This window comes from Sminthopsis crassicaudata, chromosome 2 (genome assembly GCF_048593235.1).
Source record: "Sminthopsis crassicaudata isolate SCR6 chromosome 2, ASM4859323v1, whole genome shotgun sequence".
NCBI lineage: Eukaryota > Metazoa > Chordata > Mammalia > Dasyuromorphia > Dasyuridae > Sminthopsis > Sminthopsis crassicaudata.
Genome location: NC_133618.1, coordinates 595,177,222 through 595,197,032, shown reverse-complemented (window position 1 = coordinate 595,197,032; position 19,811 = coordinate 595,177,222). Strand labels below are relative to the sequence as shown.

Genomic DNA, 19,811 nt, shown 5'->3' with positions numbered 1-19,811 from the left:
TACAATACATATGTGCTGAACCGAATTTTGTTATTGTTGCTGTTGTTGCAAAGGAAGAATTGGATTCCGAAGGTAAAAATAACCTGGGGAGAAAAACAAAAAAATGCTAACAGTTTATATTCATTTCCCAGTGTTCCTTCTCTGGGTGTAGCTGATTCTGTCCATCATTGATCGATTGGAATTGGATTAGATCTTCTATATGTTGAAGATATCCACTTCCATCAGAATATATCCTCATAGGAAATCAAACTGTCACCCTTTGCAGATGATATGATGGTATACTTAGAAAACCCCAGAGATTCTAATAAAAAGTTATTAGAAATAATTCACAACTTTAGCAAAGTTGTTGGATACAAAATAAATCCACATAAATCCTCAGCATTTTTATACATCACCAACAAAATGCAACAGCAAGAGATACAAAGAGAAATTCCATTCCAAACAAATGTTGAGAGTATAAAATATTTGGGAATCCATCTACCAAAGAAAAGTCAGGAATCATATGAACAAAATTACGAAACACTTGCCACAAAAATAAAGTCAGATTTAAATAATTGGAAAGACATTCAGGGCTCTTGGACAGGCTGAGCGAATATAATAAAGATGACAATACTCCCCAAACTAATCTATTTATTTAGTGCTATACCAATCAGACTCCCAAGAAACTATTTTAATGACCTAGAAAAAATAACAACAAAGTTCATATGGAAGAACAAAAGGTCGAGAATTTCAAGGGAACTAATTAAAAAAAGTCAGAGGAAGGTGGTCTAAGTGTACCTGATCTAAAGCTATATTATACAGCAGCAGTCACCAAAACCATTTGGTATTGGCTAAGAAATAGACCAGTCGATCAATGGAACAGATTAGGTACAAAGGACAAAAAAGGGTACATCTATAGCAACCTAGTGTTTGACAAACCCAAAGATACCAACATTTGGGATAAGAATTCATTATTTGAAAAAAAAACTATTGGGAAAACTGGAATTTAGTATGGAAGAAATTAGATATGGACCCACACAACACCATATGACAAGATAAGATCAAAATGGGTCCATGATTTAGGCATAAATAATGAGATCATAAATAGATTAGAGGAACAGAGAATAGTCTACCTCTCAGACCTGTGGAGGAGGAAGGAATTTATGACCAGAGGAGAACTAGAGATCATTATCAATCACAGAATAGAAGATTTTGATTACATCAAACTAAAAAGTTTCTGTACAAACAATACTAATGCAAACAAGATTAGAAGGGAAGTAACAAATTGGGAAAATATTTTTACAGTTAAAGGTTCTGATAAAGGTCTCATTAAGAGAACTGACCCTAATTTATAAGAAATCAAACCATTCTCCAATTGATAAATGGTCAAAGGATATGAACAGACAATTCTCAGATGATGAAATTGAAATTATATCCACTCATATGAAAGAGTGTTCCAAATCACTACTGATCAGAGAAAAGCAAATTAAGACAACTCTGAGATACCACTACACACCTGTCAGATTGGCTAAGATGACAGGAACAAATAATGATGAATGTTGGAGGGGATGTGGGAAAACTGGGACACTGATACATTGCTGGTGGAGTTGTGAAAGAATCTGGACATTCTGGAGAACAATTTGGAATTATGTCCCAAAAGTTATCAAACTGTGCATACCCTTTGATCCAGCAGTGCTGCTATTGGGCTTATATCCCAAGAAAATACTAAAGAAGGGAAAGGGACCTGTATGTGCCAAAATGTTTGTGGCAGCCCTTTTCATAGTGGCTAGAAACTGGAAGATGAATGGATGTCCATCAATTGGAGAATGGTTGGGTAAATTATGATATATGAAGGTTATGGAATATTATTGCTCTGTAAGAAATGACCAGCAGGAGGAATACAGAGAGGCCTGGAGAGACTTGCATGAACTGATGCTGAGTGAAATGAACAGAACCAGAAGATCGCTGTACACTTCAACAACAATGCTGTGTGAAGATGTATTCTGATGGAAGTGGAAATCTTCAACATAAAGAAGATCCAACTCACTTCCAGTTGATCAATGATGGACAGAAACAACTACACTCAGAGAAGGAACACTGGGAAGTGAATGTAAACGGTTAGAACTACTATCTATCTACCCAAGTTACTTATATCTTTGGAATCTAATACTTAATATGCAACAAGAAAATTGGATTTATACACATATATTGTATCTAGGTTATACTGTAACACATGTAAAATGTATGAGATTGCCTGTTATCTAGGGGAAGGAGTAGAAGGAGGTAGGGGAAAATTTGGAAAAATGAATACAAGGGATAATGTTATAAAAAAAATTACTCATGCATTTATACTGTCAAAAATTTTATAATTATAAAATGTAAAAAAATTTTTTTAAAAGAGAAAAAAAAGAATATATCCTCATATAATATTGTTGTTGAAGTGTATAATGATCTCCTAGTTCTGGTCATTTCACTCAGCATCAGTTGATGTAAGTCTCTCCAAACCCCTCTGTATTGATCCTGTTGGTCATTTCTTACAGAACAATAATATTCCATAGCATTCATATACCATAATTTACCCAAACATTCTCCAATTGATGGACATCCATTCATTTTCCAGTTTCTAGCCACTACAAAAAGGGCTTCCACAAACATTTTGGCACATACAGGTCCCTTTCCGCTCTTTAGTATTTCCTTGGGATATAAGCCCAGTAGTAGCCCTGCTGGATCAAAGGGTATGCACATTTTGATAACTTTTTGGGCATAATTCCAGATTTCTCTCCAGAATGGCTGGATTCTTTCACAACTCCACCAACAATGCATCAGTGTCCCAGTTTTCCCACATTCCCTCCAACATTCATCATTATTTGTTCCTGTCATCTTAGCCAATCTGACAGGTGTGTAGTGGTATCTCAGAGTTGTCTTAATTTGCTTTTCTCTGATCAGTAGTGATTTAGAACACTTTTCATATGAGTGGATATAGTTTCAATTTCATCATCTGAAAATTGTCTGTTCATATCCTTTGACCATTTATCAATTGGAGAATGGCTTGATTTCTTATAAATTAGAGTCAATTCTCTGTATATTTTGGAGATGAGGCCTTTATCAGAACCTTTAACTGTAAAAATGTTTTCCCAATTTGTTAGTTCCCTTCTAATCTTGTTTGAATTAGTTTTGTTTGTACAAAAGCTTCTTAATTTGATGTAATCAAAATTTTCTATTTTGTGATCAATAATGATCTCTAGTTCTCCTTTGGTCACAAATTCCTTCCTCCTCCACAAGTCTGAGAAGTAAACTATCCTATGTTCCTCTAATTTATTTATGATCTCGTTCTTTCTGCCTAAATCATGGACCTAATGGGTTACTTTTCATAGTGATATTCAAGAAGAAAATGGAAGACTTCTTTCTATATATATATTGGAGAAAGTATTTTTGTTTGAGTATAGTTTGGGTTTATTGTTTTTGAAACCCATTCTAACTTCAAGAATCTTTGATTCTGTATATTCATTATACATTTAAAAAAGAATAAAGTTAAATATTTTGAAGAATACTTTTCTACTCCCACACTTATTATCTAGATCTATAGGCCAAATAAGTAATATGTAAGATTATATCTTGTTTTCCTTCAAGACTTCAGTGAGTTGTTAATATCCCATCAAAGTCTTCACTATCTCTGCTGTTGAAGGACCAAGCCAAATCTGTGGAAGACTTTATATGAGACACAGATCAGGTCATCCAAATCAAAAGAAATTTTTTTTCAGTATTTCTATAGCAATTGATTCTCAACCTCAGTAATGGCAGAATGTCATTTTGCAAGGCATTTAATCATCTTATCTTGAAATATTCATGATTGATTTAAGTAAAAAACCATGATTATGGTGACCAAAAACACATACAAAAACCAACACTCCCAGATTGTTTCTCAGAGCTTGGGAAAGAGAGAGAATAATGAAAGAATATTCTTTTTCTTCTCAATGGTTCTGTTTTTGCTGTAGGTGAACTGGGATTTTTTTTCTCTTTGAATGCAACAGATAAGCATTCCCAAAAAATGATATGGCAGAAAACATAGAAAAGAGCAGCTTAAAAAGATTGAATGGCTCAGATGAATCATTTAAAAAAGTGAAGACAGCTAATCAAAGACGACTACTCTCACAGATATGGTAGGGTACAGAGAGGCTCCTAAGCCCAATTTGGATATGCTCTAAAAAAAGCCCTGGAGAACACCTCCATATTAGGAAAACTGGGCATGGCCAAAGAAGCCAGGGTTACAATAATGATTGTTTACTTGACAACATTTGTGGTGGAATATGGATTAGTAAAGAAATTATTAGAACTTGAGAATCCTGAAAATTAGTCTATAGGTAACTGTGGTGATCTGACATGTTAAGTGGTTTAATGTATAGAAATTAGGATTTGGAATCAGAAAAACTTGATTTTAAATTTGCCTTGGGACTTTTGCACTTTGTAAACTTTAAAAAACTATATAAAAGCTAACTTTTATTAGTATCATTTAATGAGAATATGGGTACATGGGAAGATAGAGAATAATATGTTCCCAAATATAATAAGAATTAAGAAATAAAAAAGGCCATAGGTTTGTAGCTAATTCAAAGTTTCATATCTTTATATCATGAATACTTCATGAAGGGACACATAGTTGGCACTGAATAAAACCCTCATCTAAAGGATTCTTTACTTAACAAGAATTCTTTTTTTACAATGCATGATTTGAGCAGCAAAGATTTTGTAAGAGTTATAGAATTATAAGATGTAGAACTAGAAAAGCATCTTGGGCAACCCTTCTCATAATGCTGTTTTGATGTTTAAAAAATATATTACAAAGGAGACAAAATTATATTTAAATAAAGATATCAAATAAAAATATGAATATATATATTTAAAATTTTTAAATAATATTTCATTTTTCAAAATACATGCAAAGATAGTTTTCAACATTCACCTTTGTAAAACTTTATGTTACAAATTTTTCTTCCCCTAATCCTTCTTCCTTCCTCCTCAAGAGAGCAAGCAATCTGATTTAGGTTAAACATTTGCAGTTCTTCTAAACATATTTCTACATTTGTCATGCTCCAGAAGAAAAATCTGATCAGAAGGAAAAAAAAACCCAGCAAATAAACAACCAAAAAAAGGTGAAAATACTGTGCTTTGATTCACATTTAGTCTCGATAGTTCTCTGGATGCTGATGGCACTTTTCATCACAAGTATATTGGAATTGACTTGGAAGTCCATCAGAGTTGATCATCACATAATCTTATTACTGTATAGAAAATATTTTTAAAAGTTCATAGACCTCAGGTTAAGAATCCTTGATATAGAATGTTCATTTTTTTCTTATTCAAAATTATAAATACTTTTCCTGGATATGATATTTTTGGACACACATCTAGTTCATTTGATTGTTGGTAGATATGATTCCAGAACCTGCCATCTTGTATAATTCTAATTGTAGCTCCAACATATTTGAATTTTTTTCTTGTTTCTTGAAATTTTTTTTTCTTTGATCTGGAGCTTTTTGAAATTTGGCAATAATATTCATTTCTGTTTTCCACAAAGGATATCTTAGAGGTGATAATTGGTAGACTTTTTCTATTTCTACTTTCCCTTATTTCCTGAATTATTGTATCAATGTTCTTTTTTGGTCATAACTTTCTGGCAGCTCAATTATTCTTATATTTTCTTTTTTTGATCTGTTCTCCAGATCTGTTGTTTTTCTTATAAGATGTTTCACATTCTGTTCTGTTTTCTTATCCTTTATCATCTGTTTTGTTATTTCTTAGTCTCATTGCTTCATTGGCTTCCCCTTGCCCAATTCTAATTTTCAAAGAATTACTTTCATCTTTGAGATTCTGTACCAGTTTTTTTATTGGATGGTTTTTATTTTTATTTCTTTAGTTTTCCCTCAATGTCTCTCATTTGATTTTTAAATTCTTTTTTTTTTGAGTTATTCTATAAATTCTCTCTGGGTGGCTTCACATTACTTTTTGGGGTAGAAACTGTTTTTTTTTATTAAAGTGTCCTCTGAAGATGAACCCTAGTATTTCCTGTTCTTATATGTTTCAATGGCGGAGTTCTTTTTTCTTTGCCAATTCATTTTTCTTTTTAATAAGCAGTATTATGGTAAGCACCTCTAATTGTGAGGTGAAGCAATGATGTCTCAAGCTTCTCTTCCTTTGACCAGAAACCCCAAAGCAAGAGCTCCATCTTTCTCCAAGTGCCTACAGACAGTAGTGTCCCTGCCTTGCTACTTTTGCACTCAATGAATTCTAGTTCCTTTTTGCCCAGGGTTCCCCTTTCAGCAGCACATCAGGGCCTGGGATTCCCAATCAGTCTCAGAACCTGACTGGACAACAGTCGGGGGAAGTCTATGGTTCCAGCCAAGGCTTGAGCCACCCCTAGTTAGCCTAAGGGGTCCTCATTTGATGTTTCTGGGAAGTATATGTACTTCAGACAGGTTAATCCCCAACCTGGGGTCTTTCTTCAGATCTTCTCAGGTTGTATCAGGACCACCCCGTTCTGCCCCAAGTCTTCTTGATTTTTCACCAATCTGTGTTCACTATGAGGTGCAAATTTGTTCTATTTGGGAGGAAATCAGGAGATCTTGAAATTTACCAACCTATTCCAGAATCCCGTAATCCTTGATATAGAAAAAAACAATTTAAGGAAAAAGGGAAATCTCCTTCCAGATAGATCTGGAAATGTTCACTATAAGGATAGACTGATTGTCTTTGTAATGCAGATAATTTATCTGTGGAAGAACTTAAGTAATTTGGACTTTTTTTCCTTACCAACAATTACTAAGTGAAAATAAAATGGATTCAGAGATAGGAAATTTGAATCCTGGTCCATACTCTTGAGCAAGTCACAGATTCTCTTTATCTCAGTTTCCTCATTTGTAAAATGAAGGAATTTACCTCAAATAGTCTCTAAGCTTCCTTCCAGCTCTAACACTATATGATATTAATGAAATGAATAAGATTAAAATGGAACTGAATTAAGTCTCTGAATAAACACAAGGGTGAAATTTATTCAGCTCTAAATAGAAAAGATTATCTAGGAATAAGAGAAATCCTGAATGATATTAAAGAAAGATGGATTCAGGTGTGTGTCCCTTAGCAACAACATACATATGCTTGCCAGTTGGAGGAGTGATTTTTTGAGTTGGCAACATAGAATTGTTAAGAGGTATAAATTTATGTTGCACCATTGTGAGTGGTGTTGTAGCACCTCATGTAAGGTACAATATGTGCTTTCTGCTGTTTTGGAAGGAAGATGCTGTAAGGCAGAAATATTTGACAGTAAACATATTTTGCTCTGAACCTTATTTTATATCCATGTAGAATGAAAGTGAAAGCTTACCTAAGAACAGTAAGAAACTTGTCTAATCACTACTACAGGATTAGGGGTAGAGGCTGTTGAGGGGGTGTTTTATAAAAAATATTTTATGAAAGTTTTAATTACACATGTAAAATCATAAAATGCTCAGTAATTACAGCATATTGATTCTATTTTTCTGGAAAAGCTAAAACTATTTCATTATACACAGAATCAATAAACATAATTAAAATATGAGCTCATGAAAACAGTAATTAAATGTACTTAACAGCTTTTGTGGCTTTCCCCCATATGGTTACTGTGGGAGTGTGAATCTGGCGGGCTAGATAAATGTAACAAAATAAAGTAAAACCCTAGGAAAAGATTACTGTCGTATCATGAGCAAATATTCTAAAGCCTAGCTCTACCACAAGTCCCATTAAATCACAGAGTTGACAAAAAGAGTTATGTTTACAATTATTACAAAATTTGGCTGTTTTCTATGTATATGTGGATTAATGCTGTCATGGTCTGGATTCAGAGAAGTGCTGGAATGTGCTATCATGACCAACAATTGGGAAGGGCCCTGGATTTGTTATTTGCCAGTTATTTGTGTGGGTCACTTCCTTTCTGACTATTTGAGGTAGGCTTCTTGAGGTCAGGAAGAATACTTATCTTCTTGAACTTAATATAAACAAGCAGACGAGTATTAAGCAATTATGCTAGGTTCAAAGCACAGATAGGTTATCCAGTGATCTATATCTGGTCACTAGATCCACATGGTTCTGGAGGAGAAAATCAGGATTTTACAGCCTTCTCTCACTTAAATCCAATTAATTTTCAAGTTATGTCATGGTACTCTTTGAGAACAAAGAAAAAACAACAACAATTATTTATTCAAGTATATTAATAAAACATCAAATATATATATCACACTATTTTAAGGAACTCTGGGAGATAACAGTTGTGGAAAGGACAAAGACAGTACCTTGGTTCCATAAGGACAAAAAAAGAGACAAATTCTGCAAGTGTGATAAGTTATGTGCAAAGTATTTTCATTTTCTGAAAGTTCATAGTAGGGAGTGTTGCAGCTGAGGGGCTCAAGGTGGGTTGCTGAGGAGATACCATTTGCTTTGGAAATTAGGGAGGTAGAATTGGAGGACAAAAGTGTTAAAAGGTCATCCAGGAACATAAAACAGCATAAGCAAAAATCAAAAGATGGAAAACTGTGGTATAACTGAAGAACAGTAAGTGATTCCATTTAGCCATAAGGCAGAATTTTTATAGGGACCAGTAGTGGTAGATAAAGCTGGAAAGATAAATTTTGGCCAAATTGTAGGTGCCAGACAAAAGAGTTCGGACCTTATTAAAAAGGCCAAGGGGAACCAATGACATTTTAGTGAAGAGACCACATGATCATATCCATTCTTCAGTAAGATTAACCTGAGAGCAGTATAAATGGTGTCTTATGCAAAGAAAGTCTCATCAGAGAGACAACTTAAAGTGGTTTGGGTAAGAAGTAATGAGGGCAGTTGGAATGATAATGAAAGACCTGGATGTGAGTTGAGGAATAGAAATAATTATGTCCAGCAAATGATTAAATACAGAAAACAATAGGAAATAGGTTGTAAAAAGGTGAACAGAAAAGGGACTCTCATCTGAAATTCTAGTTTCTACACATTTCCCATCTTCTTCCTTCCCTCCTTTTTTCAGTGATCCTACTTAGACCATCCTAAAAGGATGACTTGAAATGATCTTCAGAGTTAAAGTGGGTAACTCTTCCGTTAGGGTGCCATCTCTTCCAATGTAAGTAGGCTCAGCATCTAATATTTTGATCTGAATTCTCTGAGTTGCATCACTTTTTGCAAGTGAGGTTTTATAAGGGAGGTGCCCAATCATTGGATATAGCTGGTGTGGTACTAACGAAGATATGACTGAGCGTGTTAATTGGACTTTGAGTCCATATACATGGAATATCTCTAAAATGCATTGCCTCTTATGAATGAATAGTTTTTAAAGCTGAAGAAGGACTAAACATCTATGGAAATTAAAAAAGGAGGCTAAGAGGGAAAATATGTATTAAAAAAATAAACTCTAAAATTTTTTGATTATTTTGGACGTGGACACAGATGGAAGTAACTCCAGTGCCAAAAAATTCACTGAAAAGCACCAGCTGTGGAATATAGAAAATTCAAGAGAGTCACACATTGCAATCCATGGCAAGAACTGTATTGACAAGAAAAAAGTTTTACAAATCAGTTAATTTCTCAGTGAATCAGCCAGCCAGATGAAAAAGCTAAAACTGCATCTGCAGACTTATTGTGTAAGTATTAATATTCATGCAACAGCTCTTAGGAAAGCTGCTTCTTCTGAATCTTTAACAGCCACCTACATAAGTGATAGGAGAAGCATACCTCTTCTGTTTAGGAAGGATTTTGAATAATAGACTTTAGATTCCCAGAATGATTGCATTTGAAAAAACTCCCAGAGTTAAAAATAGTAGCTCCTATGAAATATAAAATTACATGGCCCTCTTCACATTTATCCACAATTGTGAGTTTGGAGAAGATATGGTAGATTGTTTTCCTCTTTAAATTTTTTTCTAGCATTTACATATCACTTTAAGTGTTTCAAAGTGCTTTACATACGTTATCTCATTTGATTTTCATAGCAACACTGTGAAGTAGGTATTATTATCCTAATTTTTACAGATGAGTAAACTAAGGCTAAGAAATGATAAGTGATTTGACTAGAGTCACATAGTTAGTAAATGTCTCAGATATGATCTGCGCTCAGGTCTTGACTCCAAAGACAGCATTCTATCCACTATACCTCCTCGCTGCTGGAAGGGTTCTTAACACAATGTTGTATACATAGGTGTTAAATGAATGAAGGCTATCCCCCATTGCTTTGTTTACCCTTTGTTTGGTAAAGTGTCTATAATCTGAGATCCTTCCCTTGTAACATCACATCCACACAAAGCCCACATTCAATGATGTTAAAGAATCGGAAAACCCATAAAAGAAGGCCCCTCTCTGCTCTAGAAACTTCCACATCACCACAAGATGATGGGTGATTTCTGAATTTTTGTTTGGTTGCTCAGAATTTAAATGCATTATCATTTTTTCCACCATAACTTGAAGCTGATGGAATCGGTTGGTCTAGTTTAGAGAGGTCAGGTAGTGGTGGTGCTCTTGGGAGAATTTGGACTAGTCTATAATTCCAAATTCCCTATAACTCTAATTACAGCATACTCTGAATATATATACAGTAGTATTTGTGTCTAATTAAGGAATAAAGTCATATTAGTCTTAAGTGTCTTTAACCCTTCTTGAAAAACATACTAGTTTATTTTATGTGTATTAATTTTATTATTATATATTATCATATTATATATTATATGTCATTATATATAATATGTTATATAATTAGCATATCTTTTTATTTATTATGCTACTTTTATTTTTCTGTAAGAATCATATTGAAGGTTTAAAAGCCATATTTTATTGTAAGACTGAGTAAAATCCATGTTGGAAAAGAATAAAGGGAAATTTTTTTGGGCTTAGCTTCTCTTAGAATTCTGCACTCAGTTCATCAAAGAGTATTGCCACTAAGGGAATGAAATGATTGATTAATACCTAGTTTATTTTTAATTTCAACCTTATTCTCAAACGTTTCTTGGGACACAAGGTGCCTCTATTCAGTTCCAGGCAATGCAACTTAGTACAATTTTTTAAACTAACCTCAGCGAATAGATCACTATGATTATATGAATTTAGTACAAGTTGGCACAAAAGCTATAAATGTATCTATATAGGGAAAAGAGTTTTTCTGGAGAACCAGCCTATGTATATATATGAAAACTGGACTTGTCAGAAAGATTTGAATTTGAATTTTACCTCTGACACATTAGCTGCCCAAACTTGTGTCTCAACTTCTTGGAAGTTCAATTTTCTTATCTGAAAATGGGAATAAAAACATATGTATTATCTTTAAATAAGGTTGTTATGAGGCTCAAATGAAATGTCTGTAAGTTCTTAGGAAGAACTAAATACATGTTAGTTATTTTTAATAATAATACATTTAAAAGTAAAAATAATTACAAAAAGAGAGTCTACTCATTTATCTTATAAAATGGGAAACTTGGGCCCAGAAAAATCAAATGCCTTGACCAGTGGCCTGCAGTTACTAACTATCTGAGAAAGAAATCAAACTCTGTTTTTCCTGACTGAGTCCAGCGCTCTATTTGTTACACCATGGCTATCTCCAATCTTGTGAATTTTTTAAAGAAAAGCTAAGTGATTTATCATAGCAATTCAAGACCAGGTCATTACCACCAAAAATTACAGGATTTTTGGTCAGTGAAGATTATGCAAACAAAACAAAACAATAGAAACTGGTCAACAAATCCCTGCAAAGTGAAAAAAAAAACATACCTATTTTAAAAAATTCCTAATAAACTACCAAGTAATGGCCAGAATTAACAACTGTTGGCTAATAAGCAAAAAACCTGACATCTTCCTTACACAAAAAAGAAGACAAATTCCTATATTACATAGACTTCAAAATATTCTCGGTAATTTAGGAAAATGACTGTACTGAAACCAGAGTATTATCACAATGATTGTGTACACAACATTGATTTATGAAAATTTCAGAATAGTATTTTGAATAGATATCACCATACTAAATATTCATAATCTCTAAGCTATATGGAATGAAAAAGTTTTTAAGCTATAGAGAATTAGCAGAAGAAATCAATACCAATGGGAGGAGATAATGAAAAACAAATAATCCTTGTTGTCCTATCTGCTATCAGAGTTATCTGATAGGTACTTCAACAAACTTATAAGGTCAATACTTTTATTCATATACAAAAACAAGTTATTTTATTAAAATGTTCAATAATCTATAGACAGTGAAATATAAAAGAATATTAAAACAGTTCCAGGAAAATGTCTTTATTTGAACTCCATTCAGAAAGGTGAGAAAATAAGTCAACCCAACAACTATAATTATGATTTTCTGCATTTTATTGTTGTTATTATTCCATTGTGTTCAATTGTTTATGAGTCTCTTTGGGATTTTCTTGGCGAAGATACTGGAGTGGTTTGCCATTTCCTTCTCCAGGTCATTTTACAGATTAGGAAACTGAGGCAAATACTATTAAGTGACTTGCCCACAGTCACATAGTTAAGAAGTGTCTGAAACCAATTTTTTACCCAAGAAGATGAGTCTCTCTGACTAGAGGCTTGGTGCTCTATCCACTGCCCTACAGAACTGTCCTGTTCTACCTTATAATTCAACTCAATTCAATAAACACATATAAAACATGTAAATGTAGCAGGCTCTGTCCAAGGTTCTAGGGCTGTAAAGGCAAAATGAAACATAGCCTGCCCTTATATTGTACAGAGGGCAGTGTGAAATAAAATAAATACAGAAAAGCAAATTTGAAGTAATTTGAAGATAGAGAAAGTACTATACCTGGGGCTCAAGAGAATTAGCAAAATATTTCTGTGAGAGGAAAGAGATCATCTCTGAAGGAAGGCAAGGGCTTTGAAAGGTGGAGATAAGGAGGGTATCTATCCCAAGCATGTCAGTGAAAAATAAAAAGATTGAGTAAACGAAGATTCTATCTCCTAAGCATATCAATTTATTAAGCAATGTAATAGGATTGTTCAACAATGTCCAGACCTCCTCAGCTTAGGCCTGAACCCTGAATAAAGGGGTAGACACTCTTTAACACATTAAAAACAATTAGTCAAATGAAGCCAATTAATTAAAAGGAAACAGATAATCTGATTGGAGGAAAGATTAGAGATTTTTCAAGTTGGGAAGAAGAGAGTGAACAGGTGTAATTTCCTGAAATTAAAAAAAAATAATTGTCCCACTTACCCTGTGTTTGTGAACAATCAAAGGAACATGGAAATAATAACTGATCAAAATAAATCCAGTTTTAGGATAAGACATATGGATTGTTTCATAAATAAAATTGCAGGAAAAATCCTTGTATCAGTCTTAGGATCTTACTGGGTTTCTGGTCAAAATCTCTCAACAACAGGTAGAGGTGACCCAGCTTCTCAAAAACCAAGGACTGGGTTGAAACAATATAATAAAATTTTCTCCTAATTCTCACAATTGAATAATTTTTTTCACAAGGAGATGTTGAACTAGACCCACTATTACTTGCTGATCTAATCCCCTCAATTTTCTTACATGTATAGAAAAAATACATAAAATGATGAATACTTAAATGTGAAATAAAGAATTTAAGAGGACACTACTAGTTCAGTTTTGCTAGAACACAGAATGAGTGAAATAAGGTTCCAAACCAATTTGTACAAGTTAAATACCAGATTGAAAGGTTGTATTTGATTCTGAGTGCAATAGAGAGTAACTGAAGAAGAAGCTTAGGAAACTATTTCTAACAGTTGAGTGGTGGGTTGACTGGAGAGAAGATAGGTTGGAGGAGAGAGTGAATATAAGATATATCATAAAGATAGAAGACACAAGACTTAACAACTAATATAATTGGAGGAGGAGGAAAAGATTAAGAAAAGGATGAATCAAGGTACCTGGGAGTAGGTTCCCTTGGTAAAAATGAGAAAAATTGAGGATAGGTTTGGGTGATTAAAATTTTTTTTATTTTATTTCAATAGATTGTATTGCCAATCTATTTCTATTATCTCTTTCAAAAAGCATTTAGGGTGGAGAGTATTTTCTTTAGAAACTATTGCATTAAATTCTTGATACTAATCTGATTGGCCTCTGGATTTTTATAGACTTTTTTTTTTTTACTTCATACACAATAGTGCAAATGCTATGAAAAACAAAAGAAAAATTTCACGAATACCTATTATGTTTTGTTGCTTTATTAAATTATATACTTTTAAGACTTACTTGTTAAAAAATGCTTATTTTCCCCTTTTTTCTTTCTTTTTTTGGCTTGTTTTAGCTCCTTATCACTATTTAATTTATGAAACACCTATTGATGAGGCCTCCATTGACCTTTCACATTTCCTACCAGCAATTAATAGGCACCTAAGTTGATTGTTTTAAGCATGAAATCTTTGCTGCCTAAGAGAATGCAGAAATATTTGAATTAATAAGGTTAAGTACATCAGATTCCATTTAATGTGGTGTTCAAATACTGATATGACTGCACAAAATTTGGAATGTTTTCAAGGAATATGAGCATAATTAATTTAAGAAGGTTCTGGTTAGTGCTTTTTAAAAAAAATACAAACTAAAGTTTCACTAATATTAAATTGCTTTCCTCACTTCTCCTACTGTGTTGGCAAAAATGTAGTTTCCAGCATAGTCTTGCCTGAATGCTTTGACTGAATTTTAACAGGTACAAAGCTAAAATAGAGAAATCACTGAGAGAAAAGATATTTTTGGCTAATAGTAACTGAATGGTCAAATGGTTGGGAGAAAAATCCAGGAAAGTTGTTCAAGAGTTTCAGAAACTCCAAAGAAGTGCCTGACATGGAAAAGTGAAAGATGGAGAGGAGAGAAAGCTAGTTAAATGGGAGAGGTTTGAGAAGTAAATCCAAGAAGTAGCTAATAGGATGTAAAACAACAGGTTGATATTCCCACCACACTTAGTGGCCTAGGGGGATGACATCCAGATGGAAAAAAAATGAAGATAGAAATGCTAGAATTATGATGTAATAGCAGATGAATACAATATATGGCTATGCCAGCACTGGACCACATGATATCTCAAGTTCTTTTTGAGTCCAAGATTCTATGATAAAGCTTTTAAAAATCATAAAAAAAATAAGAACATTATAAAAATTGTGGTGAGGAAACTATTACTCCACATAGCCAAAGGAAGCTACCAATTTTGGAAAACAGAAGTGGAAAGATTTCTTTCATGGTAAGAAATTCAGTTATAGAGAAAGATGAATTATTAATCATTTACTTCATTTTTATTTTAAATTGATAAAAACAAAGTAATGCAGCTCTTTAGAGGCACATGAAATCTTGTGAAAGACCCAGATATGGGGTTAGGAGCCCTCTCTTCACATCTTGACTCTAATACTAAATCTATGAATCTCAGTCTTGCCATTTCTAAGACAGAGATAATGCATAACATCTCCCATGAGTCTTGAAAGAAAGCACTTCTTCAGTCTTAAAGTATAATTCAGCATAAGAGATAGCAAGAATGACATATTAAACAGAAAATTTGCTAGATGTCTTTTCCTGCCATTGGCATTATAGAAAAAACAGCAAGTTATATTAGTAGCTAAGATTTCTGAATATATAACTTCACTGGTATTGGAATTCTCAAAATGAATTCATGCGTGTGGGTTTCAGAAGCAGGAAAAATTAGAGATCTACATGAACAGAAATGTGGGGGCAATTTTTGGTCTAGATATGTAGAACAAATGTAATATTTTGGACCAAGAAGACAATGTCTATGACCAATAGGGATTAGAAATTCAACAAGAGATCAAGAGTGACCTAATCTGTGATGTAAAGTTTCGGACTTGTATCCCCATAAATTTAGGGTGTCAAAGAACAGTCCTATTTTCTAACATGCTAATTGGTTATATATAAAGACTTACTCACAGATAGCACATTTTTAATTCCCACAATTTCTCTGTTGTGTTTATAACGTCTGCTGTAACAAAAAGTTTATTTTTATTAAATCATTCTCTCCATAAAGAAAAATCAACAAAGCATTATTTTGTTTCTTAAATATGACTGAACTCATCTTATTAGTAAAAAGTGAAGAAGGATGTGTCATATTATTAGAAATGACATGATGTATATATAGCCATATGTTTTCAAAGGGTTTTCTGTCAGTGTTAATCAAAACTCTTCAAAATTTATGAACCTACTGAGCAGCATGTCAACCATATGGGAAATATCTCCCCTTCAAAATTGAGAATTTGAATTAATAATAAACACTGCCTAGTGAACCTAAATGAACAAGACATACTAATGTTAAAATCCAAGAAAAAGGGAAAATTGCAATGGAAGAAAATAATCTTCTGTGAATAGATCTTATTTTAATTTTTTTTTAGCACATATTCCAACAGTTTCATCATTCTAGCCTGTCTTCATTCTTTGTTGCATGAATATAGTCATGACAGAGACAAAAGTAATTGATCATTCTCCCAAGAGCATTCTAAAATGTCAAACTATCAGTGTTGGTACTTTCTTAGTGTTTTGTTAAAAACAAATAAGAAAGTTGATTTTGAGATGGAATAAATTCCTTTTGGAGTTAGGAGAAATATATGTTCTACTATTTACATATTAAAATTTGTCCAACTTTGGGACATAGTTCACTTTAAAAGTATCTTCCTCCTAAAAGAGCATATTGTCAATATGTTTTGTGACTGGATGACATTTTTAAGTACTTTACCAAGTTGGTGGGACATTTTATTTTTAAGATCTACAGTGTTCATTTAAGGTTTAATAGATTATTAAGGCCTAATAATGTACGTGTACTCTTGTAAAATTAGGGGAAGATGAATCCATTGTACTTGGAGAGGCTATATCATGGCTAGATGTGTCAATTTTCATTTTGGGCTCTTACAAAAGTACCCTAAATATTGCTACTTGATCATGACATTAAGTCTAAGACCAGGCAGATCATGAATTAGTACTAGCTGTATACATATTATTGGTTTGGAAGTTATCTCTAGAACCATATATCATGGTAGATATATAAATCAGTAGATAAATTTTATGGAGTATTTTCTTTTTTTTATTAATTTTATAGTTATACATTTTTGACAGTACATATGCATGAGTAATTTTTTTTAAATAACATTATCCCTTGTATTCATTTTTCTAAATTTTCCCCTCCCTCCCTCTACTCCCTCCCCTAGATGACAGGCAATCCCATACATTTTACATGTGTTACAATATAACCTAGATACAATATATGTGTGTAAATACCATTTTCTTGTTGCACAATAAGCATTAGATTCCGAAGGTATAAGTAACCTGGGTAGAAAGACAGTAGTGCTAACAATTTACATTCACTTCCCAGTGTTTCTTCTCTGGGTGTAGTTATTTCTGTCCATCATTGATCAGCTGGAAGTGAGTTGGATCTTCTTTATGTTGAAGATAGCCACTTTATGGAGTATTTTCTAGAGCTCAAGTGACTTGCTCATTGTTACATAGCTGATAAGTATCAAGACAGGATTTGTCCTGACTTCACCTAATATTCTGTCCAATACATTATAATGATTTTTTCAAAATGAAAATGAGTAATACATGATATTGACAAAAACATCAATTTGGTTCTTCTTAGATGTATTAAAATGAGTATATTGTAGTCAGTAATATAAAATTTTTGAGGGGAGGAAACTGATATTTTGATAAGAACTTCTGGGGAAAATTGGATGGAAAAATTTATTTAGGTCAACATCTTGTGCTGAATAATATAATAAGCTTAAAATGAATGATGACCCATATTAAAAGGTATCACAATTTAAAACAAATTAAAAGAGAATAAAATTAGGTATCTTTCATAAGTATTGTCAGGGGAGAACTAAATAAGGAACAGAGAAGATCATAAAAGATGAAACTGGTTACTTTGACATATAAAATTTAAAAGGCTTTTGCACAAATAAACTAATGAGGATAGAATTAGAACAAAAATGATAAAAAGTATGTATCACATATTACTAATAAAAATGTAATATCCAACAAAATATAAGGAATTGACATAAATATGTAACATCAAAAACCATTCTCCAGTGTATAATTAGTCCAAGAATGTGAATTAGCATTATACAAAATTACTTATAACAATAGAGATACAGATTAAACCATACTGAAGTTTTTCTCTCTTACCCTGAAAACTGGGGAAGCTGCCTAAAAATAGTAAAAGTAAGTCAAAAGGTATCGGGGTAATATAAGCACAATAATAACTATTAGAGCTATGAAGTGGTCCATCTGTGTCATTTGTCAATTGGAAATTTTTTTTCAAAGAATTGCTAAAATCTCTATATTCTTTGACTTGGTTTTCTAACATCTAATAATATACCCCCAAGTAACTAAAAGAAAGAAACAACTCTGACAAATTAGTCTTATAATTACCTAAGTAAATACTTTAAAATGCTTATTGTAGATTATAATAATGATGGAAGCAAAAAACTGAAGACAAAGTCCATGGATAAGGGAATGGTTGAAAAAATTAAGATATATAAATGTAATAGAATATTGTTATCTAGTGAGAAACATTGAACATGAGAAATTCAGTAAAACATGGCATGGAATTGTGAAATTATACTGAGCAAAATGAATAGGACTAAGAATATACACAAGTACCACAACAATATAAATTTTAAAAAATTGAACTCTGAATGACTAAAATTTACAATGAGGCCTCAGAGAAGATACTGAAATCTTTATTCCCCTTCAGATCACAGAAGTGTCCATTACTAGGACAAAAAAAGCATTTACATTGTCCGATATGGTCATTGTATCAAATGTTTGCTTAATGAGTCAGTTTGAAATGATGACAAAGTAGAAATGGAAAACATCCATAAAACACTTAAAAAATAAAAGTATGGTCTGCAGAGTGAAAGAGGTGATGCTTCCTATGATCTCTTTATGGTTCAAACAATAATAAAGGTGATTGCCCATTTTAATTATCAGAATCTGAAAAGAACGTGGAGAAATGGGAGAATTCAGAAAAGAGAAGCCAGAATGATTAAAAGAATGGGATATGAGTCTAATAAAGAAAAGTTAAAGGAATTGGGATTAACTAAGAAAAGAGAAACTAAGACTTACATAGATGGGATGACTGCCTTCAAATACATTAAAGGTTTTATGTACAGGAATTTTGATTAGTTGTTCTTCATGCCCTCAGAATAACAAAAGAAAGGGAAGTCTAATGTAGATTATACTGTAACTCGTTTCCCTGTATACATAATTAGACAAGTAAACATGTGCTTTCTAAAGCTAATGTGATGATTATTTGACAAGGAATAAGATAGTGAGATCAAATCTATGTGACAGAAAGAAGTAAGAATGTTTGTCCTACAGTAATGGAAACTTGGAATGACATGATAATAAATTGTCAACTCCCCAAACTGTAAGAAATTAGATTTATTTCACTTAACCCAAGGGGATATAACTAGGATTAGTGGGTGTCAGTTGCAGAGAAACAGCATTCAACTTAACATGGATACTTCCCAATAATGAGAAATACTCCAAGATAAATTAGGTTGCTTCTGAAAGACAATGAGTTTCCCATATCAGATGGTTTTCAAGCAAAATCTGAATGAATTTGGTTGGTTTGTTTTGTTTTTTATTGAGGGAGGTATATAGGAGATTTATTTTTTAGAAAGGCATTTGACAAGATGATCTCTAATATCACTTTCGTTTCTAAATTCCCTTTCTACTTTGAACCACAAATTTAGTAGTTCTAACATCTCCTAAATTCTATTTAACACTTCTTTATAAAGTCTTTCTTACCTAGGTTCCTTCTGTTTTCTTGGACAAAACCCCTCAGTAGGAAGCTTTCTGA

At 32.8% G+C, this 19,811-nt stretch overlaps 1 long non-coding RNA gene across 2 annotated transcripts in view; it reads right to left on the bottom strand.

The window, feature by feature from the left end:
* Positions 1–8,065: 8,065 nt before the first annotated feature.
* The window catches only part of LOC141558466 (uncharacterized), a 170,401-nt gene continuing 158,655 nt past the window's right edge, over positions 8,066–19,811 (bottom strand). For both annotated transcript variants that reach the window (XR_012487076.1, XR_012487075.1), the window contains 2 exons: positions 11,212–11,271; positions 8,066–8,097 (listed from right to left, as the gene is read on the bottom strand). This is a non-coding gene — a long non-coding RNA (uncharacterized LOC141558466). The remainder of the gene's footprint in view (positions 8,098–11,211; positions 11,272–19,811) is intronic.